Source organism: Pleurodeles waltl, chromosome 6 (genome assembly GCF_031143425.1).
Source record: "Pleurodeles waltl isolate 20211129_DDA chromosome 6, aPleWal1.hap1.20221129, whole genome shotgun sequence".
In the NCBI taxonomy this organism is placed as follows: domain Eukaryota; kingdom Metazoa; phylum Chordata; class Amphibia; order Caudata; family Salamandridae; genus Pleurodeles; species Pleurodeles waltl.
Window position 1 is genome coordinate 433,802,306 of NC_090445.1, and position 26,934 is coordinate 433,829,239.

General features: G+C 44.6%; 1 protein-coding gene across 9 annotated transcripts in view; it reads right to left on the reverse strand.

The window, feature by feature from the left end:
- PLEKHA6 (pleckstrin homology domain containing A6) overlaps positions 1 to 26,934 on the reverse strand; it is a 527,946-nt gene that overhangs the window by 198,340 nt on the left and 302,672 nt on the right. The window contains exon 1 of one of the 9 annotated variants that reach the window (XM_069238502.1): positions 13,570 to 14,044. The exons of 6 other annotated variants lie outside the window; for them this stretch is intronic. The gene's annotated coding sequence lies outside the window, so the exon portion shown is untranslated. 2 more of the 9 variants (XM_069238508.1, XM_069238505.1) reach the window with 2 other exon arrangements.

Below are 26,934 nucleotides of genomic sequence, written 5' to 3' on the forward strand. Positions count from 1 at the left end.
CCAGCCCATTAGCAGCATCCTGAGTAAGCATTGATGGTACAGCGCATGAAAAGGTGCGCAAAGCAGCACAAGTGGAGTAGTTGTCCAGTACTCTGGGATAGTGGGTACCTGCACTTTTAGATTTTTATTTCCAGCACTGAGAGTCACCCACCAGTGAACTTCAGTCACCCACCACTGAGCCTTACTACCACTGCCAAGCCTCAATTGCATCCACACTGTACCAGGATCACCTCTTCCGAGACACACTTGACTCCAATGACTAAATGCCACCATCAATGAAATCGCGTCCTCTGAGCTTTGATCACATACGCTGAGCTGTAATAATACCCCTTTAGCTGTGATCAATCCACTGATCTACATCTCCTCATCAAGCTACAAACAGGCTTATCGAGATGTGATCGCTTCCAAGACCTCAACTCAGCCCACCACATCGAGCTGCACCCAACCCAAAGAACTGCAATCACAGCCTAAGAGATATGACCAGCCCATCGATATCAATCACTGAGCTAGAGGAGATCAGCTGACCATGCCAGCTCGTGCCACCTAGTTGAGTCTTTTTTGTGACATTGAGATGTTATTGCCCTCAGGGATCCGCACCTGCCCCTGCCTGTGAATCTCATCTCCCAGGATGCCGCCAGCCCACCCGACAACACTCTTTGTCCAGTACAGACAGCCAATATTTAAGAACCTGCTCCTCGCAGACCTTAGACTGGGTTGTTACGGAGTTGGCAGGGAGACAGACACTGCACATAGAAACGCATTAGCCATAAATAGTCGAATGGCACCCTAAAGTAAATCCGGCCTTCAGTGTGGCGAGGGCCACCATTTACTCAAAGGCTATGAATATCTGAAATACGGGAGCCTCAGGGACACCTTACCACATTCTGCGGGTGGTGTCCTGACACCGACCACATTGGGTATGGGCCTTAGAGCAGCAGGCGCACAGGAGATCTGACAATACATAGATGGGAACAGCGAACTCAACCAGACATGTTTGTCTTTAGTAGCTATCGCACAGATGGGAAGGCCATTCAAATTGTAGCTGTGTGGTGTGAAGTGAAGTGGTTTTATCACGGACCTGGTGTGGTTACAGAAAGGTCGATTGGGAAGTGGAGTATCAGAACGGCTCTTAAAATAAGTTTGGTCGCACACATGTTTTGGGTGAATCCCCTTTTATCGTTAAGATCACCAGAAAACATATGCCTCGGTATTTCCGACCAAATGATTACATCCACAGCACGCAAGCTCTGAAACGATTGAAGCAAAATATATGTCAGGAATTCGTGTTAAAAATATCAGAGGCATTACCTATGGAGCTAATAATGTATGGTTGAAAAAGTAAATGCATGCAAGTGGGAAATATGAATTTCCAACAGCTGGTGCACAAGAGACAGCAACGAGCCACATTCAATATTTCAAGATTAAAGGCATTGATACTTAAAGTACGGCTCGGGGGACCGCATGCGGCCCCCCTGACCATTACATGCGGCCCCAAAATGAAAAGCAGCAGTGGGTTGAATCAGCGCTAACACTGAGACAGAAATTAAATAAACAAGCAGACATTCATGTAAAGATTAACATGAAATAAAAGAAATGAAGTAACTAGGTTATCCTGCACGGTTTATCTTTAGAAACACCTTTATTTTTAAAGCAATAATGTAAAAATTTGATTAAATCCACTCAAAATTCAGAAAGCGTATTTCATTAACATATAAAACCGTTCCACCTTTGTACATCACATTTTATCAGTGCATTGAGACTATTTTTTTTTTGGAGCAATAGTTTTTAAACATGAATATACATTTGTTTTTCCCCCACCCTGACAACAGTGTCAATAGTGAGCTAAAATGCATGCCAGCTGTTAAGTGCACCCTGTGGGTTGGGTTCCTTTTATAGTTATACACAAAGAACATTATAGTTTATTAAATCAAACACAGGGGAAGGTTTTGCACATTCCACATCGTAAAGTCATGTATTTCGACATGCTTTTGTATGTGATATTGAAGAAAAAAGGAAAAGTGGAACAAAACAATTGCCTAGGATCACACAATTTGATAAAGTGGGGAAGCTGGGGTTAATTCTAGGTTGCAGCTGTTATGTGTTTCGCTTCCAGTACACCCACTTTACTGGCACCATTCCCTGGAACTTTCTCCTTCTGAGTGCCACATTGCTTGCATCAATGCGGCCCTTGTCACATCATAGCCCAAAAATGTTGCCCCCCGGTAAAATGTTTGTGAGTACCCATGATTAAAGGGTTCTCAAACAGTAGGGCCAAGCTGCCTAACTGTTGTCGAAGCGCCTAGAGGCAGTTATAATCAACGAGGACTTGCAGGTCAATAAACGAACCTTCTGAGACCTCTAACCGTAAAGAGGTGCTATGTACAATATATAAGGAACGGGACCTGTGCCTTGTTCGCAGTTATGACATGATAACCTTCACATTCCTAATGAGGGAAATACTAGGAAAAGACAGCCCGCCAAGGCCAGTAGGAAAGCTGGCCCTTTCCTTTACTCGAGCACACACCAACCTCATCTGTCCCAAAGCCCAGGATTTGCCATCTCGAACTGCAGTGTCGAGTCCGACCTGGTCTCTCTTTTCCTCATTAAGAGACCACAGACTGGATTAATTACTGGTAATCGTTAATAGTCTTTATCCCTTTGCCACTCCGGTGCTTACTCTTTGAGGAAGAAGCTCTGCCTCCTCTTAAGCTAGTAATTTGTGTGCAACCCTTCCTCCGTATGGCCACCAGGCCGTAATGCGCGTTGGCACACAAAGCACATCCGGGCAAAAACCAGCCAAACCAAAGGTTCGCACAAGAAGCAAATCCAGGTCAGAAGGTGGGAGAGCAAGGATTGGAAACAGGGAAATTACCATAAAGTCATCCAGCCACTACCTCCGCCTCAAATCTCTTACTATTTAAAAAGTACAAAGGCAGCATGCCTAAATCACTGGCCCCAGAGAGGAGAAAAGACACTGGTGGTTGGGAGAGCTTCAACATACACCAGAGCAACAGGAAATGAAACTCTGGTACTCACCAGACAACACACCACCGTGGAAAATCAGGTAAGTCTCCCTAGCCACACCAAGCCAACGGTGTGACTCCAAGGCAGCTGGAGTAGCCCAGGTGGTGGCACTGCAGATGCCAGAAACAGAGGCCACACCAAACTGAGTCAAAGAGGCAGCCATTGCCCTAGTAGAGCAAGCCCGAACATGGCCAGCGAGGGACAGACCACCTGAGACTATGTATGGGGAAAAAACAGAGCTCATCCAAAGTTCTATAGTCCTGAACTTTACTATACACATCAAAACTGATGAAAAGGTTATTGCAAAGCTTAGAGGCAGCAGAGTGGTTGGGATGAACATTCTACAATACCTCCAGGTAATGCAACCAAAGCATCCTCCTCCAAGGAAGAGTTCGGGGGGAAAAGGCAGAAGATAGAAACCAGAATCTAACCTCATCACCATGCGATTATCACATTTCCTCAAGTAAGAAATGTAAGGAGCCCAACTCACGAAGCTGTAATGCAATGGTGATAGCAACTAGGAAGAGGTTTTAGAGGTGCGAGAAAACCTGGACCTCTGCCAGATGCTCAAAGGGAGAAACCTACAAGGATGCAAGGAACTGAGGGGGTATCCTAAGGAGGGGCCAATGCACAAACCGTGGCAATCAATTAGGCAAAAGGCCACACACACACACACACACACAGGATGCACCGAATGATTCAAGAAAATGGAGCCCTGTGCGCCCAACTGAGAGAGGAACAAAGTATCATATGATGTGCTCTGGGCAAATGCGCCATTTAAGGACCCACATTAGGTGGATTGAAAGAGGGATTACCAGTAAAACAGAAGCTTGAATATTGTCTATTGGGTGGAGGGGGTGCGGTCTCCTCCTGAAAGAATAATTATGGTCAGAGGAAGAGGAAGAGAAGACACTATATTTCTTTGCTCCTGCATTGACAAGGTGAATAGTTTCTACTTAAAACTTCCTGAAAAATCTAACAGGCTAACAAATCCCAAATGCTGCCACCAGAATGGGATGAATGGGAAATCGACATGCTTTAGTACCCTATGCTAGCGTCCTGCCTATAGGAGAACACTTGGTTCAGAGACCTCTGCATTTCAAACTTTTCCAGAAAGTAGGGCCACATTGTGCCAGGGAACATCTGTTCCCTCGGCTGGTCCTTTTAGCCCTCAAAGCCTGGGAACGGTATCCTTATTCCCTAGGGTTCAAGCTGCTTTGCAGCTCCCCACCCATAGTCATTTTCCTGGGAACTGGCCATCTGAGGTCTGGGAGAAGCCCGAAGAGATGGAAGTGTCCCCCATAAAATCACTCTACATTTCAAGCTTAACATAACACACAGTTTACAACCCAAAACCAAGCTGGTGACGAATCAAAGTCTACAGTGCTCCAGAAGGCAAGGGCATGTGCCGGTAGCCCTCATCAGCCCTCTTACAGAAACTCCCACTTCTTCTAATGTCAATTACTAGATTTTGTCAAAGAAAACACACACAAGTGCTTTGTGGCGATTGACACATCCAATGGAAAGAAAAGCGCAGCCTTCATAGTGGGAGTCTGCTTAGATTTTATGAACAAAAGGTTGTGTTATAGTAATGTGTTTTTGTGTAACATGATTTCCAACAATTACGTGACGTCTTGACTCTCAATGTAGGCCCTTAACTGGGGTTATGATTCTTCCTGTAGGTTTCTCCACAGTGGTATTCATACTCGACTCACAGCTGGTGTCATAGGATGGTTTTGGGGGGAAAAAGGGCTATCCTTAAGGAGGATTTGCCGTAAGATGGTCACGGCCCTTGTGTCCATCCAACCTAACTTTATAAATGGCAAGTGTGTATTGGGTTGATGCTGCAAGGTGGTTGACAAGAGGGAGAAGGTCTTGAGGCCATTTGCCTAACCCCGGTCAGCTGCTCTCCCGATGTGTGGTTCCCACCAAGGTCTTGCAGGTGGCTTGTGGTTTCTGGCTAGAACAAGTGGATGTACTGTGGTGCTCGTGCTTACTGTTCTGGCCTGAGGCATCACGTAAGGCTCCTGACTGTTGGTAAGGGACTTGTGTTTGTATGGCCTAAATTTTAATCCTTAGTTATTTTAATTTTTACTATAGATCTTGAATTATTTTGTTGAATCCTCCCTATTGTCCAGGTTTCCCGTGTTTCAGTGGGCGCAGTCTTTTATTTCCCTGCTACGACAAAGGTTGAATGGACTGCAGTTCCACCAATAAAAATAAGACTATTTGAGAAACTCCGATTAAGGAAAGATCTGTTGATACTATGACAGCCTCACAAAAGAGTATAAAGTTATGCCTCTGGTGAATAAAACGTGTTGACTCTATAATGACAAACAATGAGAGTGAAAGGAATTTTAAAGGCAAGGTCTCGGCCAACTCCTTTTATCATCAGGATTCTAAGACATGCTAAATATGTGCTGTGCCTTGCATTTGCCCTTCACACACAGAAAAAAAACATTCTTGCTGCACAGTAGATTTCAATTGGGATTTTGAAAGTGTGTCCTCAACATTGAAAGGTTTCTCAGAAATTGGGTTATTAGTTGGGAAGGATGAAAGCCCTTCACAAGTAGAGTCTGCACGTTTTCCTTTACTGGAAACCTAAGAGACAATTGTAGCTTTGACACTCTTCAAGGAATCACAGCAAAGCAACCCAAGGCTTACCTGGAGGAGCTGGTGTGAGCTACTAATTCCAGCTTGTTAATGCACAACACTACTCAATAAGTCATTGTCCAATCTGTGCCTTTTCTTATAAAACGGAAAAATACTTTCATTACACATACACTACTAAATACTATCCAGAATGGACTTTGTTAGAAATTGGGTTGTTGGTTAACTCAGGTGCAAGCCATGATCAAGCAGCAACCAAAACCCTAGCCAAGATAAGGCACAAACAAACCCTAAATTAACCTTTTCTCACCCTCTTGTATCTTGGCACAGAGCAGTTAGGCTTAACTTAAAGGCAATATGTAAAGTATGTTTGCAACACTTCAATTGGTAAAATGATCAAAACACCACACAAAGATTCCACACGAGGTTAGACAAATAAAACTTAGTATAATAAATCAAAAAAGACCACAACCATCAAAAATACAAAAAGTAGAACTGGAGATATTGAATTTCAAAGTTTTAAGTAGAGATAGCACCACAAAAGCACTATTGGGGAAATTTGGTAGCTCTGGACCAGGACAAAGTCACTAACTAGTTCAGGCCAACCATGATAGAACACGGGCCGGATACAGGGACACAGTTAGGCCCGCTGAAAATAGTACCTTAAATCCCAGTTGTGGAGCATTGCGTGGATCCACAGCAAAGATGTATCGTGCAGCAGAGGGAATGCAGTTCTTCCGACAGGCAACAAGGCTGCTCTGAGATGTCCTGATGCGCTGACATTCAGTATCCTGTAACCAATGCTTGCAATGCAAAAACCTGGGTCAAAGATGCAAGGCACAGTGGAGGCGATGCATCAGTTCTGATGAGTGGTGAAGCTGCGATGCATAGGTTCAGTATCGCTATTGATGTTGCAGTCAACGAGGGATTCGGGTAGCATTGGCAGGGGTAAAGCATCGGCAGTGGCGGTTCAGAAGGGGATGCATCAGTCCCAAGATGCGGGATGCAGCAGCAATGTGAGACTTTTGCAATGGCTCTAATACATGCAACAGCGGCGATGCGTCAGTTCAGCTTGAAGATGCTCCAGTCAGCCAAGGAGATGCCTTGGTTCTGCCTGGGGTTGCGTCGCTCAGCCGAGGATGTGTCGGTTCCACTGAAGAAACACCTTAGGAACACTTCCAAAGGTCCAGGACTAGGGAGGCACCACTTGGCAAGGTAGACTTCAAAGACAGGCCTTTGTAGTGCACAGAAGTCCTTCTGTTCCTGTGTGGCTCCACACTACTCACTAACGGGGGAATGAAGCCCTTTGTGAGGAGAGAGGACACCACCTACTCATGTGTGAGGCTGAGTTCAGCTCCTCCCTACCATACTGCCAGGTTGGCCCATCAAGTCACACCAAAGTTCCCACGGTATGTGGCGGTCTAGGGGAAATACATAAAGCCCAAATTGTCACCCACCCCGGACATGTGATTAAATACAGGCAGTAGGCACCAAATGGCTATAGTAAGAAAATGCCTACTTTCTAAAAGGGGCATTTTCAGAATTGCAATTAAAATAAGATTTCACCATAAATTGTGATTCTAGAGACACCAAACTTGAAAACTTCTCTCCCAGATTGTGAATTACACTTGTTAGATGTCATAAGGTAATCCCAAGGATATCCTATGAAAGAGACCGGCTTTGCAGTAATGAAAAAATGAATTGAGGAGTTTTTCACTACCAGGACAGGTAAAGCTTAAAGTACATGTCCTACTCAAAGTACATTGTACCCTGCTCGCTGAGCTGTCCCGGGCCTACTCTAGGAGTGACATATGCATTTAAAAGGATGGTTTGGGCCTGGTAAAAGGGTTATTTCACCCGATTGAAATAGCAGTGTAAAACTGCACATACAGGTTCTGCAATGGCAGGTCTGAGCCATGCTTAGAGGGCTATTGAAGTGACTGGCACAATCAGTGCTGCAGGCTCACTAGTGCCTAACAGACTCATTCAACATTCTTAACAGCACACCCACTATTGTCAACAGTGCCAAATTCCTAGGAGTCATTCTACAGAAAAGGCTCAATTTATAATCACAAATCAACACCATGGGCAGAAATGTGCTTTCTTAAATGTGACTTCTCTGGGGGAGTCAATGCTTTATTTCAGAGCAAGATCTCAAAATTCCTGTTCAATCGCTGGTGCCATCTAGAATAGACTACCGCAGCTCTCTCCTGACTGGTCTTCCCAAGATTCCTCTCACTCTTCTTAAATCAATCCTACATTTGATATTTAGTCCATGGGGCCATAAGGAATGGCCATATTGCACATATTCTGGTTTCAGTTCACTGGCTGCCAATTGAAGCCAGAGCTATTTACAAGATAGCATGCATCACTCAGGGCCCTACACACACACCCTGTACCTCGACCTCATTAGACACCGTCTTTTACTTGGCACAAGCCCACATCTTCTTACTCAATTTTATGACCGCTGCAATGTTACCATACTCATGCTCTTGGATTGTTGTAAATGTCCCAACATTTTTGAGTCATTTAATGTATGCGCCTTATGTAATAATCTATTTTTGTAGTGAAGTGCTCTGGCACCTGATGGTAGTGTCCGGGCTATAAAAATACATAAGCAAATAAATACATTCCCGGGCGACCCACCCTCGGAGCCGGCGCTGAGACGCGGTGCTCCTTTGAGTCGGGTGTGGTGTGCACTGATTGCAGCCCTTGTTGTTACGTGACAGGCTGGCACTGCCCAGTCCGTCGGGGCCGCACCCTCGGCACCGACACAACAGCCCTTCTTAGGCTCTTTGTCCGTACACCGTGATTTACACTCTTGGGGTGGGGGTGGCAGGCACGCTCAGTCCTGGTGAGGACCCCCCCGGGGCGGGAAGGGTGCATCTTCCACTCAGAAGGCGGCTCCGAACTGTTGTGACTCCGTGGAGGGCGGGGGCAGTCCTTACTCAGGTGAGACCCAGGTGAGCCGTTGACAGCCGGAGAGGCGTTTCCGCATCATTTAAAATTAAAAAAAAAAACAGGGCCCGCCCGGCAACGAGGGAGTGAGACAGCTGGAGCCGCGGCCTGACGTGCAGAGATAAACACATTCCAGAGGGGAGGGGACAGGCGGCACACTTCAGGGAGGTCACGGGGAGATGCAGAGGGAGAGTATGACGAAGGGGACACAGTACTTCGGGGAGGGGGCACAGAGGGGAGGGAAAGACTGCGCGAAGGGAGAGAGACGTCCAAGAGGAACGAAAGGGGAAAGATGTGGAGTGACGCCCAGAGCTGTCGACTTTAGAACTGGGGAGCTAGGCTCCAGTCTCGGCGCCAACTCAACATCCTGTGATTCTAGGCAAATCACGTAACCTCCGCTTGTGTAACATATAACAAATTAACGCGACCTTGTAATGGAATTGGTGCTAATGTAAAGCGCTCAGTACCTTTGTGGCAATGCATGAAACGACGCCTACCTGCCAACAGCATATTATTGAGAAAAAGGAGAGAACCACAAGAGCGATGCAGAGAAGAGAGTGGCCTAATGGGGCGGGATACAGAACCAAGGGTGAGCAGAAGAGCGATATTGTGGAGGGGGGAATTGGAGCAGTGCTTAATTTGTAAATAAAATGGTGCCGGTGCTCAAAGCTCTTTTCTTAAACAGCAGCTGTTGCAATTAAAAGTGTGAGTACATAATACTGAGGCAGCGTAATCCTGAAGCCACCTCGGGCCACTTCAATCCATTTACAGCCACTCCCTGCCCCTTCAGCTGAGTCTTGAGCTTCCTGCTTTTCCCCTTTCTGACGCTTTTTCGTTTTTCTCTGCCTCGGTCTTTCCCACGACGTGTCTTTTGCTCGCAGTAAATGCTTGAGACAAAAAACTGAGCGGCGGCCCTCAAAAATAAGTTCTGGTGCTCCGCACCGGGAACAGCAAGCACAAATTAAGCACTGCATAGGAGGCAGTCATGCTACATTCTACAGAAAGGTGAAGTAATGGGGGAACGTGCAAAATCCTAAACACATGGAAAGGATGTGGTGTAAGGGCCAGATTTGCCTACTTTGGAGGTTCGAGCCTGGGCATTGGCTCAACTTCCTGTGATTTGGGGCAAACCACTTAATCTGCCTGTGCCTACCAAAAAAATGAAGTTTCCCTGTGTAATGTAACTGGTGCTCATGTAGAGCGCTCCAATACCTTCGGTCGAGTTTGCGCTATGTAAAAACTGCAAAAAAGAAAGAAAAAAAAAAAATATATATATATATATATATGACTGATATAAATGTCATAAGAAGGACAGGGTGGGACAGCCACTGCTATGCTTGTGATGCATTCTGTGCACACCTCCACTGTTCTCTGCTCTGAGCAGCCAGTGTGTGATGTCACAGAAAGTTGGTGAGTGACTGGAGGAGTGGGCTGAGCAGAGCGGACGCTGCTCCTGGTGGGGTCTCCTTATTAAGTAACATAACTTATCCTGTAACCTTTTAAATATATCTACAACTTCTATCCTACGTGAACTGGCTACCTGACTCCTACTTACCAACGTAGGAGCTTTGATTACTACAACAACCACCCTTGCCTGCAGACTGTTCACCCAGTCACCCTCCACCGAGACAGGACAGATTACCTGCACCGCGCACGGGTTCAAGTAGAGGCGCACTATGGAGAGAGGGTGGGAGGGCAGGCGCACTACGGGTCTGCAAAACATCCATGTTTGGTAAAATCACAGCGGGCTCTACGTGTGTGAGCGTCTGGCACTCAGCGGCACCGGTGCCCAGGGGCTACAGACCTATGGAAGTGCAGTTCTGAGATGGGGGGTGGGAAATATTGTGACTTTGTGAATGAAGGAATGGGTGGTGAAGGGGTAGATTACAGCTCATAGGACGGGGGTGAGCTGAAGAGAGTGAGTGTGTGATTAGGAGAGAGCACATAAACCTGCGAGTAAAATGCAGGTAAACTATGAAGAGAAGGGGTGGGGGGGATTGAAAAAAAGGGAGACCTGAGGAAAAGTAAGAGAGAGACTGAGAACATGAGCCAAAGGTGGCAAGAGCGAAACTGGCGACGGATCCGAGGAAATGGGTGGAAAAGAGAAGAAAAGGAGGCGGCTGGGGGTTTAGGAGAGGATGGAGACAGGGACGGGTGGGGGGAACTGGGGTACGTTGGCTGAAGAGAGCTGAAGAGTGGAGGATAACAGTGAAGACAGGGTACAGTGCGGAGAACCAAGGAAAGGTGAGGGTGAAAGAGAAGAGGGCAAAGAGGCAGGAAACTGGATCTCCGCATAAAACCCTGATAGGCAGCTCCGCGGTCTTGGTGATGCGCAGATATCCCAGTGGGTTATTGTACCTAGATAAGTAGGACTGGCAGGCAGACTGGACTTTATGTTAGTGATTTTATATATCAATTTAAACCAGATTTTGTTGACTCCAATTTCTGTCCAACTCAGTGGTTACTCAGTTGTTTGGAACCGGAAGAATGAAGGACTGACCTGGCCCCACCAAATCTCAAAGCTGTTACCGCAGGCTGCCCACAGATCTCTGCGGCGGGTGCTTACATGCCAGAGGTAACTCGGGTACCTTAAAGGGGCCACCCAGAGATTGGTGCCACAATAGGTCTCTGAACCGCAGCAGGCGTAATCAAACAGAGGGACATTTGGAATGGCTATTGTTAGTGATTGTAAGCGATACAGGCCTGGTTACGGGGACGCTTTTTTGTAGATGGCCTCTTTATGGCCTGAGATACTGAATATGATCAAAACAGATTGGCATTATCACTCAGAAAGATAGATGACTATCTAAAGAAGCCTGGGGCCCATCAGCAACAGGAAATGACAGGACGGGCGAAGGGTGTCACTTATGCAGAAAGAGGCAGATTGGATGGGTCACTGGAAGGGGGGGGGAGGGGAGTATCTGCTGGGAAAGGGCCCGGGTCGTTCAAAATATCATTCTGCGGGGTACTGTTTCTGTTTTACATTCTCGGGTCTGTAACCCAGTTTAGCCATTAGAAAGTAAGTACTACAAGTCCCAGAATGCAAAGGAAAACCCTGGACTGGTCTGCTGATACATGAATTTGGGAAATGTGAAACTCTGCGGTGAGAAGCACTGTCGGAGCTGTGCCAGTACTGGAGCAGCCCAGGGGGAATGGAGGCAAGGGTTGAGCAGACCAGCGTGTGCGCCCGAGTACTGTAACAGCAGCAGGGTGGCGTGCTGGCTTCGGCAAGGGAGGGGTGGTACGCGGTCCCACTGAGAGATGGGGAGGGCTCACATTCCAGACTGGAGGAGTGGACGGGTTTCTGGTTGGCTCAGTCCTTATGAAGGTGTCAGAAGATCCCACAGATACTGCTGAGGCCTAGACACCCTCGGCTGTCTGGGGCACACCTCACCACTCGTGTGCAGCACCGGGAAAGGGCTGCTGGCTGCGGTGTCACGCAGACTTTGGGGCTGTATGCGGGTAGTTCTGATGCTGAATCTGTAGCATGCGGGTACTTAGGGTGTGCAACAATATAATCCAAGCTTCATGAAGATTTTCTTCAGAGCTGCACAAGCGTCCCAATCTTCATGAGGGTTGCTACCTTTGACTCGCGAAAAAATACTGCAGACCACCTCCCCCAACCACCAAGAATTAGCGCTTCGGGAGGGCTTTGGCAAGGTTTTAAAAAGTTTGCAGTATTTGGAGAGAAAAGTTCGTACGCTTCCTAGGACAAATGTAAAATGTGCCCAGGTTATGTATAACCTGAACAATAACTGCTGACCCGCTGAGCCTGCACTCTGACAGATAACTCCGCTGTTTTAAGATTAGTATGTATGTACGTAATCAGCTTTATAACTCAGAATAGGTCTGCTGCCAAGAGGCCCATGCCTCTATGATACAAGAATCCCCTGGCATAGTTCTGCTGTCAAGCGACGGAGCGTTATTCGGATGAGCTTGACGAATGTATGAAATCTGAAAGACAGTTCTCCTCCGAGCCTGTAAAATCTGCATATCATGATGGCTAGCTCTGCTGTCTCAAACCAAAGAACAGCTGTGCTGACAGAAGCCCGAGCTCGTATGATACGTGTAAGTGATGGATAAGCTCTGCTGTAAGAGACTGCAGGATGAGTATAAACTGAGCGAGCCGTGGCCGTGAGATCTGTATGACGAAGGATTGCTAGAGGTCCAAACCTAGTTTCTCTAACTCTTGATATCCCTTGTAATAGTCATCTCCCAGGCCCTGTCACGCGAGGAACGTGGAACAACAATCCCACCTTGTTTCTTTCGGTTCACGCCAAGCACTACATGGACATGTTTACTTGGATTACCTAGGACTCTGCCTTTTCCTAGTAAGGAAGAGCAGAACTACTAGCGAAGCGGTCACGTGCCCCTCTGGATGTGATGTTATATCAAATCACTACGGATTGCAACCTAAATAGCGCTTCATGTTAACGTGGCTCCCCAGGCACCCGTTGGTCACCCCAGGTCCAGCGGAACCTAACATGTCTGAGAGGGTTGATGCACTGACCGGAGAGACCTGGCCCTCCAGTGCTGTGATACGTCGCTGCCTCTGCTGGGTGCTGTACCCCACTGCAGAAGCTGGAACCCCTCGTATCATGCCACTTCCACTCACACTCTGCTCTTTGGCGCGAAGCAAATTGCTAAAAAAAAAAATACAGCTGTAACCTGTAGATCACATTTCCAAGACATGGCAGGTCCACTCAGCCTTTCAGCACACAGAGATTGATAACACGAGTATAGTTGGCTGGGATTTCTAACTAGGAATAGACGATAAAACGTCTGACATTGAGTCGGACCATTACTACACCTGCAGTTCACAGTGCCAAGATGTCATCATGTCACGTATCTGCCACAGTAAGTGATTGCGCCACAGCAAAACAAGTCCGTTTCACGAATAATTCCTTGCTACGGCCTGAGCGCTGCATACAGTTGTCATCACGCGCAAGGTGAGGGCGGCAGCTCGTAAAGCCTTACCTCCAGCCCCGGGGCCCTGGCCGCCCGCAGGCACCGATCTGCAGGCGGGGGCGAGGTCGCAGCAATCAGGCTTCAGGAGCTCAGCCGCGGAAACCAGTCCGCAGGGACCTGGGTCCTGCTGGCAGGAGCCGCGTGCAGAAAGCCTTCTCCCGGTACCCCTGCGGGCGGTATCCCCCGTACTCCCGGTGCGATTATTCCGCGCTCCCCTGTGGTGTGAGCGGTCCTCCCAGCGCTCTCCCTGCGGAGCAGCGCTCCACAGGGCGCAGATCTGCCTCCAGTCTCGATAGGTGGAGTTGGCGTGGATGCAGCGCCGCCTCAGGTGCAGCTCTCCTCAGGGCGCTCTCCCACTGGAAACACACTGGCGCAGCTCTCGGCTGGGAAGCACTCCTGGCGCACAAGCGAGCGGCAGCGCTCCCCTCAGGGCTCGAGCAGGAAGTCAATGCTCGGGGTGTGAAGCTCTGTGTCCAAGACACAACTGCAGAGGTGGAGGGTGACACTGCGGGGGAATGTGGGCGGGAGGGGGCGAGCCCAGTGTCAGCACACCCTCCATTGGTCCCGCCCCCGCACACGCGGGGCAGCGCCCCCTGCCCACTGCGCCAGAGCATCTCTGTGCCTGCCTGGACGAGGCTTTCCTGGACGACAATGGACGGATGAGGCAATGAGTGAATAGGGCGCAGTGCTTAATTTGAGCCGGTGGTTGCAGGTCGGGCCCACCAGCCTCATTTTTGGGGAACTGTACTTATTTTAACTTGATAAACTTTGTCCCAGAGAAAGAGTGAAACGCACCCAAGAAGGAACGAAGAGAAAGACGAAGCAACTGTGATAAAGCGAGGAAGCCGGGTGAAAAAGAACTGGCAAGAGTGAGATAGAGGCAGGGAGTGTCGGGTGGTGAATGAAAGAGGGAGCCATGCGGTGGAATGAAGTCTACACTGCCCTAGTGTACTGCTCCCCAACATTCAGTAGCATTGACCAAAGCCTTCTGAGCAAAATGCTGGGCCCCTGGACGTATTCTTTTACAAATTATCCATTAAACAGAGATCAACAGAGCCCAGCCGAGGGCTGGTCAGGCTTGGCTCTAAGAGCACATGCAAGAGCCCATCCAAGAAAATATTGTACATGAATTTGTGCAACTAACATCATGTAAAAATATAATAGTCTTAAAAAAAAATATTTCTTTTACATGTGTTGCTCCTAAATACACCAGATTACATCACTGCACGGAGCAGCATTTATTAAAACTTCTAGGGCCTGATTTGGAATCTAGCGAACTGTATTTACTCAGGGTGACGGAGTAAAGTACTCCATTGCTCTGAGGGAGTACCTGTCGGCCCAATTTTGAGATGTTCGCTGCCACAGCTGACATTTCTTGCATTGCAACTTTTGGAGTTGCATTGGCAGAAACCGCTGTCACGGCTGTTCCTGTCAGAGCATTGAAAGTTTGACAGATGGCTCCATCAACATCACGTACCCATATGGTAAACTTTCAATTTTTTTATTTTCTAAAAGAAAATCCTAAAAAATGAAAAAAGGAATTACCTACTCGACATGGGAGATTATTTCCATGAGGTGGGGGGTAATTTAGAAGTTTTCACTGTTGATTACCAGGAAAATTTAACTGGCACTGATGGTCAGTATTAACTGGCCATTTATCCGACCATTCTAAATAGGGCGGGTAACAAATGGGCAAACCTCTGACTGCCGTTACTCTCAGGCAGTCTCAGGTGTATGTCGGTGGTGGAGATGGAGTGGTCTCTGCTGTCAACATACTGAAGGTCCGCCTGACTCTAAATGAGGCTGGCAGGCCCTTGGAGTTTAAACAAACTTAAAAACATTAATGCCATTAGTGAAATAAATTGCACATCAGTTGTGATATGCACTCTATGTGTGGCCTAGATTTGCTATAATACTTGGACCAATATGGAACAACATTATAGTCTATTATAGAGCCGTCTGCCTAGTATCAAGTCCTGGTGCTCAAAGTTTTGCTCAGAAGGCTCTGGGTACTGCAAAATATTGAGGATGCACTACGCCAAGGCTATCTAGTCTTGATTCCGCAGTATCCATTTTTAAGCCATCATACAGCCCCTGCCCATTTCTCTCACTCTTGCAGGTTATTCTTCATCACTGCTTTTTCCCTTTGTCAGTCTTTCCGTCATTCTCTTACCCATTCTTTTCTCCCTTTCTTCCTTTCTCTCTCTCATTTGTTATGAGTGAAAGGCTGACAATGAAAAATAAGTACCAGACCCCCAAAATGAGTGTCAGTAAGCCCCACCTGCAATCACTGGCTCAAATTAAACACTAGTGGGGAGCAAAGATTGATTCCAGGTTTTCTGGTTTCATAAGGTGGTATTCAGCCACTAGATGCATGTCTTTCTCTCTCTTCTGTTTTACATAAAAGGTTAATGCTTTGTCTTTAATTCTTGGTGCATGAAGTTAGAGAATGGTTGGCAAGCAGAAGCCACACAAATGCTTGGCTCATTTTGGGCTTGAGGATCCAAGAGGGCCTCCAGTTGAGCCAGAGCCAATCATTTGGGTGGAAGCTTCAGTGGCTCGGCCAACTCTATGGATGAGTCTTTGCACCTCACCCCATTTAAAGAAGTCCTGTGTTGTAAATTACGGGTTGTGCACACAACAGGCAAGTTTGACATACTTCATTTGTTAGGGCCCGACAGAGGACAGCGAACGCTCCCAAGCTGGCAAGGATGTAACTAACCGCCCAAGAACGTTTGCTTGATTAAACAAAGCACGTGGAATCTGACATCTATCAAATTCCATTACTAAAGTCTGCATGAGGCAGAGTAGCATAACACATTCCCTTCCACGTAGGGGAAACAAAAGAAGGTGACTTTACAATGTCTAGACAAAAAAAATATATATACAATTAAAATATTGCAAAAGTTTGCAATAAAACAATTCGCTCTTAATTTCCTAATTACCATAACAAAGCAAAAATAATGGTCCTTTGAAAATGGGAAACTAGAAACAAATGAGCTATTTAACAAAATCTTTCAAATATTCAGGAAGTCTACAAAATCTTGTACTCCTGTCCAACCTTGGATTCTGAGAATCATTTGACATTCTAGTCTCAACCATAGTTTGGTAGTCTGTAGCATTCCTTTCCCCTCCTAGGTCAGCATCCTTCATAAACATATAGCCACAGCATCCTTCGACATTTTTCATTGACACTCTCCTCCTCTCTGATATAGTGTCACCCTGCAACAATTCCATCATTCTATAAAAGAAAGTAAAACTGGTGCACCCACTTAACTCTGTACGGACCTCTACATTTGGATAAACCTGTAATTATTCTACCTGCCTTTATCTTTACCCAATCACCAATTTTAATCACATCATCATAAGTCTGATCTTCCTTCCCTCCATTCACACTGCACCTCCCTCCACTTGACACCCACTATCTCTCCCTCATAAGTTCTAAAGGTACTGTGAGAAAAGGCCTCTTATTGACATGGATACACCCACTTTTTGCCAGGTAATGGTGTAGCCTAGAAATTGTTAGTGCCCATGGCCCCTGCTCACCAGGTTCCCTGGGCCAGACCTTTCCCCCGAAACGGTTGTAAGTCCCTAGTAAATGGTAGTTGGGTAACCAGGGCAGGAGGTACTAAGGGAAGGCTCCCGAGGGCAGCAGCACTGATTGTGCCACCCTCTAAGGCCATGCATACAGGTGCACCCAGCACTGTCATTGCAGGCTGAGTGTCCTGAAGCAATCCTAAAATGCACACTCGACATGGCACACTGCCTGTGGTCCTCTACATACTGCATGCAATATAGGTAAGTCACCCCTCTGGCAGGGGTTCCAGCCCTACGGCAGGGTGCACCATACTGCCCCCACTTTGTCCTTGCCAAACCTGGGACATAGTGAATGGACAGAGCAGACATTTTAAATGCATGCACTGGACTCTGGTTAGTACGAGTTTCACAGCTACATGATGGCCACTCTGAACTAAGGGTTGTTTGGTACCAAACAACTCAGAATGATAAATCCAAACTGGTACCAGGGTTGGATTTATTATAAAATGTACCCAGGGGAAACTTTAGAGGTGCCCTCTGCAAAAGCTAACTACCCTGGCATGGTTGCTGGCCGGTCATATCCAGCCTGCAACCTCCAGACACAAGTCTGCATCTCTGGGGTGAGGGCCTCTGCCCTCTAGGATTCAGAACAAAACCCTTCCTGAGTGGAAGTGCCAACTCCCCCCCCCTCCCTCAGAAATGTGGACCTTCCTGCCGGCGAGCTTCAAAGCGATTACCACCCTGGAAACCCAACCCCCAGGCCTGCTGCTAACAGCAGATGGCCACTGGGTTGCAAACCCCAACTTTTGGCAGAAGCAACGGCTGGGAAACTAAACAAAGGACAGGAGGAGTGGCCCCACCTAGCATGCACTACCCCCAAGGTGTTGTATGCAAGGTGACCTCTCCATTTCATTTTCCTCCATCTTGGATGGAAGAAAAATAGCCAATCAGGTGTAAGGAAATGACCTCTGCCCACCTTAAGTAGTCACTTAGTGGGTGTAGCCACCCTAAGGTAGATGGCCCATTGGCCACTACCAGGTATCCACTAAAATGCCCACTAAATACAGTATTTAGTGGGCATTCCTATACCAAGAACACAGATTTGGACAAAAGACGACCAGCAAAAAAAAGAGCCAAGGCAGAAGAACTGTGGACCTGCTGCACCAAACAAAAACGCCTAACCCTGACTGCTGCATCCAGGACCCGACAATCACCACTGAACCCCAGAAAACCTCCAGGCTTCACAAATCACCAAAGAATTCCCTCCAGAGTGGAGGTACCACTCTAAAATTCAAAAGGAACCAACAAGCCAGTGAGGTCCACTTCACTGAGCGACCACTAACTCCATAATCAGATGCTGCAGCCAAACCAAATTGCAAACCAATGACAGCCAGGACAAACCCTGTCAGCCCTCTAGCGGCTGAACCACATCAATACCCACGGTATTGGTCACCTGACTTCAGACAACCCGAAAAAAAGCCCACCTGGGAATGTAAAAGGACCAAGAGGAAGCCCCAGTAAAGGGACTTCTGAAACAACCTGGAACTCCTGCTAGAGTGCCCCCATTGTCCTTGAAGCAACCACCTAACTACTGCTTCTAAGGGCATCCTTGTGCAAGCCTCTTGGATCACCAACTCACTCTGTACCAGGCCGCTCTGTGGCTTGCATCAAAGGACCAGCTGTATGAAAAGGGTCGCCCATGCCTTGCAACCTTGACACTCCAAGGTGACACCCAGGATCCATCTTTAAAATCGACTGTGCTGACCTTTTCCAAGTGGTCCCTCACAGTGACCAAAGACATGCTCCAGAGACCATTTCCCGCTGCTCCTGCTAGGAGCCGTCCGAACATCTGCAGCTGACCCAAAGTGGCCATTAACGACCTTGACCAACCTGCAAAAGAAGGACTTGGTAACTGCTCTTCCTGATTTTATATGTATTTTTAAAGGTAATCCTCACTGATTCAGATGGTGCGTAATTACGCAAAAAAGGACTATTTTTATTAAACTTCAAAAAGTATTTTTATAAATTGCTCTCGAGTAATCCTTTGAGTGAGTTGCAAGATTGATGCTGTGAGTACAACAAATGCTTTGCACTTCTCTAAGATTGGCCTCATGCTCAACCAAGCTACCATAAAAATTAGAGCATTAGGTGGTCTAGCTTTTATTTCAGTAAACCAACATGTAGTTCCCTGGCCCCCCGGCACAGTGTGCCTAGCTTTTCACACTACATAGAGGGCCTGTCACCTTACAGGGACTTCTGAGTATCTCCTTGCACAGTCGTGCGATAGGACCATAACATCTCCTCCACAGACCTCTCAACCTCTAATCCATTCACATTTGTCATTTGAATGATCCTTTTGACCAGTCTATTGGCCTTCTCAGTTATGCAATTACCTTGAGGCTTATAGAGAGGTGCAATGGTGTGTAATGCCGCATTCGAACAAAACATTTCTTCATTTCAAATTAAATCAACTGGGTACCATTATATGTTATCAGTACAGATGGGACACCCTCTTCTAAAATATTTTCCTTAGACTACAGATGGGAGTCTTTGTTGTAATCACTTAAAAAAAAAAAACTTTACACATAACCACTTTGAGAAAATATCAATGACCATATCTGCAAACCTATATTCAGTTTCCAACTCTGCCACTGGACCAATAAAATCCAAACAAACAGTACTCCATGCCGTTCCAGGATTCACAATCTATCCCATGATTGATCTTGCGCCCACCTTCAATTTCTTCTCTCCTTCCTTACAAATAGAACACCTTTCAATCCATGTCACTACCTGATAATCCATACCTGGCCACCAAAACGGAGCTTTGAGATGTTGTTGGGTCAAAGTCTCTCCTAAATTACCCTCATGGGCCAATGCCATGAGTTTGTTCCTCATACCTAAGGTGGTATAAATTGGTCAGCTCTCATCAATACCTTCACACCACATAATAACAACTCATCCACCACTTCAAGATAGGGTTGCAACAACACCGACACACAACTCTCTTCTGCTCCACAAATTCACCATATGCAAAACTTCTCTAAGAGGGTCTTCAGCACCCATCTCTCGATACCATTTGTCTACAGTAAGCACACCTTCCCTCTCCATTACTGCATCTTCAACCAAGGCTGCGGCACCATCACATTTACTACCGTAAACCGTTGGACCGTCTGGAAGTTTCCAGTCCACTGACAGTCTGAACAGTCAGCCCGAGTATTTTTCCAACCCTAACATGTTCCACAGTATATTGATATTGAAGAATTCTTGCCAACAGTCTTGCTGCTCCTTCTGAAAGTACCACTTTGCTCAAAGGTTTGTGGTCTGACCTCAAAATAAACTGAGTGCCCCACACAAATGTGCAATAATACTCCACACAGCCAAGTGCCTCTCTCTCAATAACCAAAACTTTTTACCAAAGTAGTGAGAGTCCTAGAAGTAAATACCACTATTTTTTCAACAGTTCAATGTTTTTGGGAGAGAATCTCACCCCTACCAGTGGTGCTGGCATCCACCATCACTATGGACTTAAGCTTGATGTTGAAAGGTACCAAAATACTTGCTTCACAAATTTCTAATTTTACTGAATTAAAACAATTTTCTTGTTGTTTGTCAAAGTTTGCTCTTTTTCTGAGTAATGATCTTACGAACTCTGTTTTGTCACTTCTCTACAAACTTTGCATAGTATTCAACTAAACCCATAAACAATCTAATTTGTTCTTTAGCTATAGGAGTAGGTAACAATTTAATCACCTTCAGTACGTTTTATTAGGTTTGATCCCATGGGCAAAAATTGTATACCCCGAATATTAAATTTGTTCCTCCAGAAACAAAAGTTTTCTTTGTGACGTGTTAAACTCACTTCTGCAATTCTATGCAAAGCTTGCTTCAATACAACATTATGCTCGTCTACAGTTTTACAAAAAAATCAAACTGTCATCTTGAAAGTACACTATATTATCCAAACCTTTGAAAATCACAGTGGCCGTGCATTAAAATACACTCGCTGCTGATGATAAACCCAAGGGCATGCAAATAAACTGAAATGTACCTTTAGTGCTGATATAGGCTGTAAAATGCTTGGTTCACTAGTGGAGTTTAATTTGATGATACACACTCTTCAAATCTAGCTTGGAAAAATATCTCCCACTCTTTATCAAAACAAGTTCTCTAATATTAGGTAAGGGAAGGTGTCAGCTAGTACACTTTGACTAAGAGATCTGAGATCTACACAAACTCTAAACCTCCCATCAGATTGTTTTGTAATAACAGGTGACACCCAATCTGAAGCCTCTACAGGTTCGTTGACCCTTGTGTGTAACATTTTCTGGATCAACTTTGTAACTTCATCTCAAATTACAATAGGTACTGTCCTAAGTTTGTGTTGCACTGGTAAAACACCTTTTTGTAGGACAATTTTGTGAACGTAAACTTTGAGTTGACCACACTTGCCAACAAAAGCATGTTTTACACCATTTAAAATCTCCGATGCAGATTCTTCCTCCACCACCATAACCTGGGTCAGAGCTCAAGTATTAACTATTACATGAAGGCCATACTGGTGCAACCTCCCTAAAACTATGGGGGCCTGCTCAGCCACATAACATTTGTAAAAGAGTCATACAGGGAAAAGTGTATGTGCGTGTCCATGTAACTCAATACATCTATTGATTTGCCTTGGTATCCCCCTGGGGAAATGTCTTTGGGCTTTAATTCCACTCCATTCCACTCATGCTCAAACATTGATTTTGGAATAATAGTATACATTGACCCTGTATCCACCCTAAACTAGCTAAGCCACCTATTTATTTCAAAAATAGATTTGGGCCTGTTTTTTCTCTAGTCTTTCTACCAGTCCTCCCTCACAATCAACACTCAGTATTCTATATGGAATTCAGCATCCATATTGGAGATGTCTGAAACATCAGCTACTTTGCTACGACCCCTACATTTGCACATCCTTGCAAAATAGCCAATCTGGCCACACGTCCGGCACGCTTTGTTATTGGCAAAATAAAACTTTGAGCCTGCCATATGAATCATGCTCCCACAGCGGTTACAAATTTTAACAGTTTGTTTAGACTGTACATTTTTGTTAGATTTAACTGAAGATTTCAATACAGCCACAGTCTCAACCTTGTAATAAGTAATGGCACACGTGTAAAATTACAATATCAATTGACCAGCACATACATGTATGAGAAAACACAGCAGAACATTATTTATAATAATATCATGTGCAATAAAGTCCTTCCTTGCGTTTCGAAAAGCGTTTATTCAGAAATGAAATTTAGCAGTCCAGACTAAATGTTCCATCCAGAAATTTTACAAAATCACATGTGCATATCCAAAAGCAAAATCTTCAAATGTCATTGGCTTATCCGTCATTCACATATACATATCCAAAAAACCAAAACCTTTAACTTGCTTGTCCGGCAACACGTGTTTCATCCGGGGAGTGCCCCTGGATTTCTTCAGGACCTCCTAAAATAGTATTCCAATAAATAACATATCATTATTCAACATATATTTTACTTCCTTAGTCTCATTATTAATAGTGTACCAACGTAACCATGTCATATAGTGGGAACCGTGCAAGTTATTCGTCCACAATCGTTCATTATGTCCATTTGTGAAGCACTCTTGTTAATGTGAAGTAGAGTAAGAGAAAATAAATTAAAATAAGAGAAATTAAATGAAATTAAATTAAAATTGAGTTGTTCCACGTGTAGAGCATGCTCATAAGAGTTAGATTATCCACCACAGAGGTACTATATATCTGAAATAAACCACACATGTCAATTTAAATTCGAACCAAGATGTGCATCCAGATGAAAATATATACTATATACCTTTATATTTAGATAATGCTCACTTATCCAATGCCTTGGAGACCCGTTCTTTATTGAAAATTTCAATTTATCTGCACGTGTAACTAAAAATAGACGGGGAATATATAATTATTTTAATATACCTCATATTCTTCCACAATTATACGTTGTAATATTTTTAGATTTCCTGTAATGCTCACCTATCTCAACAAAATTATTTCATATGTAATATGTATTCTGTTGGTTTTTGTATATCCCAGACTTTGCCTCCTGTAATATCTGCCATGAAAAAACTCAAAATGAGCGATCTCCCAAATCGCAAAATCCAATATACTAAATATCTGAAACTAAGTCTCATATTTTACCTGTATATAGTTTTGTATCCTTTCGGCGAGTACGCCAACATGCCACTATCCAAACAGAGTTCCCCCTATTCGCGTCATATTTAAAGGCCACGATCAAGTAGTGAAAATAGAAAACGGACTAGAAAATTATGTATGTCCGTACAAGGGAAATAGAAAGCGGACTAATCCATTTGGTACAAATACCTATCACCGATGGTAGTAGTAAAAATAGAAAACAGACTAGGAAATTATGTACGTCCGTATAAGGGAAATAGAAAGCGGACTAATCCCTTTGGTACGAATACCTATACCGATGGTCGTGTATGTATTATTACTGGGACCACGTTTCAATAAAAAATTCAGAATTAGAACATTGTATCTATATCCCTATTTATATTATCCATATAAGTTTCAACTTTACTTACATCTTTCACCAATATCACTCCTTATACTTATCTTATTATAACTCTTCTCCTATATTTGATTTACTTGTCACCAAGAAAGTATTCCATCTCGTAATCCGTATTTAATCCTCGCTCCACAGCCCCTAATCTTATAATCCAAATCGACTCCCTTCTCCGTAGGGCCAGTTCTCTGTTTCCACCCCATGGATTTAATTCACAATACTCAAAACCATAAAATTTAAATTCTTTATGAATTCCTTGTGCATCGCATACTTTCATATGAGAGGCTATAGGATATCGTTCATCTTCCTGCCTAATTGCTCTCCAGTGTTCCGAGATTCTCACCTTAAGCGGACGTATCGTGCTACCCACATAAATTTTCCCACATTTGCAAATAAGAATATAAACCACAAATTTGGTGTTACAATCTATATGTGATTTTATATCTACTTTATAACCACTCATGTCATAAAAATCTTTTAGCTTGCCATGCCCATTTGCACATTGCACATGAACCACATTTATAGAAACCCAGATTACGTGCACTAAACCAATCTGGTTTAGTCAAATCAGATAAGTAACTAGGACTCAAAATGCTATTAAGGGTATTACCTCTCCTAAAAGAGACCTCTGGTTTATTACCAATAAATTTCTTCAGAGTCTCATCCCGAGTAAGTATTGGCCAATGTTTCTTCATAATTCTCAACAATTTTTGCGAGATCTCCGTATAGTCTACAACAATCCTTATCCTTTGAGTACTCTTTTTCTTTCTTTCATTATCTTTCTGTGTCATTGACAACAATGTCTGTGGGCGAGAGATCTTAAAAACCTTATTTTGAGATTTACGTATAACCATCTCCGAGTAGCCTCAGACTTTAAATCTATGTCCCATATCCTCAATAACCTTGCGGAAATCACAGTTTCTGCTACAATTCCTTCTTGCTCTAACCATTTCTCCTAGCGGTATGGCCTCTATCTGATGCTTCGGATGTGCACACGTTGCATGCAATAGAGTATTGCAAGAGGTTGGCTTTCGGTATAATCTGCTCTCTATTCTATTATTCTCTACAAAAAGCTCCACATCCAAAACTTCTATACAGGTCTCACTAAATTTATGCGTAAATTTAATGTTTACATCATTCTCATTAAGATAGCTACAGGAACTGTCTAGTGCTGGCACATCTCCAGGAAGGACTTTATTGCACATGATATTATTATAAATAATGTTCTACTGTGTTTTCTGATACATGTATGTGCTGGTCTATTGATATTGTCATTTTACACGTGTGCCATTACTTATTACATTGTTGGATAACTGTTAGTGTTATCGTGTAGGGTGTTGGGGGGTGAAACCCTAGTTTTGGGCACCGTGTGTAATCTATACACAGGTAGTTTGATTTGATAGTAGGAGCGCCATTCACTCACTATATTACCCTCTTTTTCATATTCACAGTCTCAACCTTGTTAAGCTTCCCCACCTCAGATACTTCATGATCATGATTTTCCTTTTTCAGTTCCTGCATACACAAATCAGACTGTTCAACAACTTTGGCTAAATCAATCACAACCTTCAAGGTGGGGTTCTTATTGGGCCACATTCTCTCCTGGATTTTTTTTTTTTAAAATTTTGCACTAGACTACTAATTGGTAATGGATGAGTTCATCGGTCACACCTCCGAATTGGCATTCAGTTGATAATTCTCCCAGCCTAGCTGGGTACTCATCAATTAACTCTTCTACTCTTTTATGAGGGGTATAAAACTTCTATTTTGTCATGACCAAGGGCCAGATGCAGGAAACACTTTGCGACTTGCAAACGGCAAAATCTGCTGTTTGCGACTCGCAAATGCGTGTTTCCAATGCAGAAATGCATTCTGCGAGTCGGGACCGACTCGCAAAATGCATTTCAGAATCGCAAATAGGAAGGGGTGTTCCCTTCCTATTTGCGATTCCTAGTTGTATGCAATACCATTTGCGACCGCATATTCCTTCGCAAATGGTGTCGCAGTTACCATCCACTTGAAGTGGATGGTAACCCACTCACAAATTGGAAGTGGTCCCCATGGGACCCCTTCCTCTTTGTGAATGGACCCCAAATTATTTTTTCAGGGCAGGTAGTGGTCCAAGGGACCACTACCTGCCCTGAAAAAATACCGAAACTAAAGGTTTTGGATTTTTTTTTAAGTGCAGCTCGTTTTCCTTTAAGGAAAACGGGCTACACTTAAAAAAAAAAAAAAAACTGGTTTATTTAAAAGCAGTCACGAACATGGAGGTCTGCTGACTACAGCAGGCCTCCATGTTTGCGAGTGCCCATAGTCGGTATGGGGCCGCAATTTGCGACCCACCTCATTAACATTAATGAGGTGGGTCATTGCGACCCCATACCGACTCGCAGACGGTGTCTGAGACCCCGTACTGCATAACATTTTGCGAGTTGCAAATAGCGAGTCGCTATGACTCGCTATTTGCAAGTCGCAAAATGTTTCTTTGCTACATCTGGCCCCAAATTCTCATCTCTCGCGCATCTGATTTCCAATCTGTGTCTGGGCTCCTTAGAAACATTTTGTATTGGTTGACCATTAGGTTCAAGTTCCTGAGGCAAATATCTAAAAACATGCTGACCTTATTTGCCAAGAGTGCTTAAAAGAAACTCTTTCTTCCATGCAAGGTGGAAATTCTGGCCATCTCAGGCCACTAGATCATTTTCAAACAATAAAATCCAGTCCTCCCACAGACACCCGCCTGAGCTAGAAAACAAGGTGGTGGAATCAATTAAACATGAGAGGCTACCATGGATATTATATAGCAAAAAGATGTGCATCATAATTTAAAATAACTGTCACATAGAGAAAAATTTAAAAAAATAAGAAAAATGACAAATACTTTATGTCAGTCTATGATATAGGTGTTTGTATCACCATTGTGTACACCAAGATGGATGTGGTTCATATGGGGTTAATGCAGCTACTAATCGAGTGTATTGGTTGACTCAAGGTGTGCGCATTTCCAAAGGTGTACACATCACTGTTATTTTGTGTTAACACTGCTTTAAGGTGTGCGCATTTCAGCTATACGAAGCACTACTTTCAATAATTGGTAAGGGTATCACCACTGCACGATACACTTCATTCCATATTTGGTGAGCATATGACCGATACAAAAATGGGTGTTGTTAAGAAATGCCACAAAACTAATTTTTACTCTTTTGTTTTTTATAATGGCCTCTACAAGTGGGGATGATCATGTAAATTTGCTGGTGTA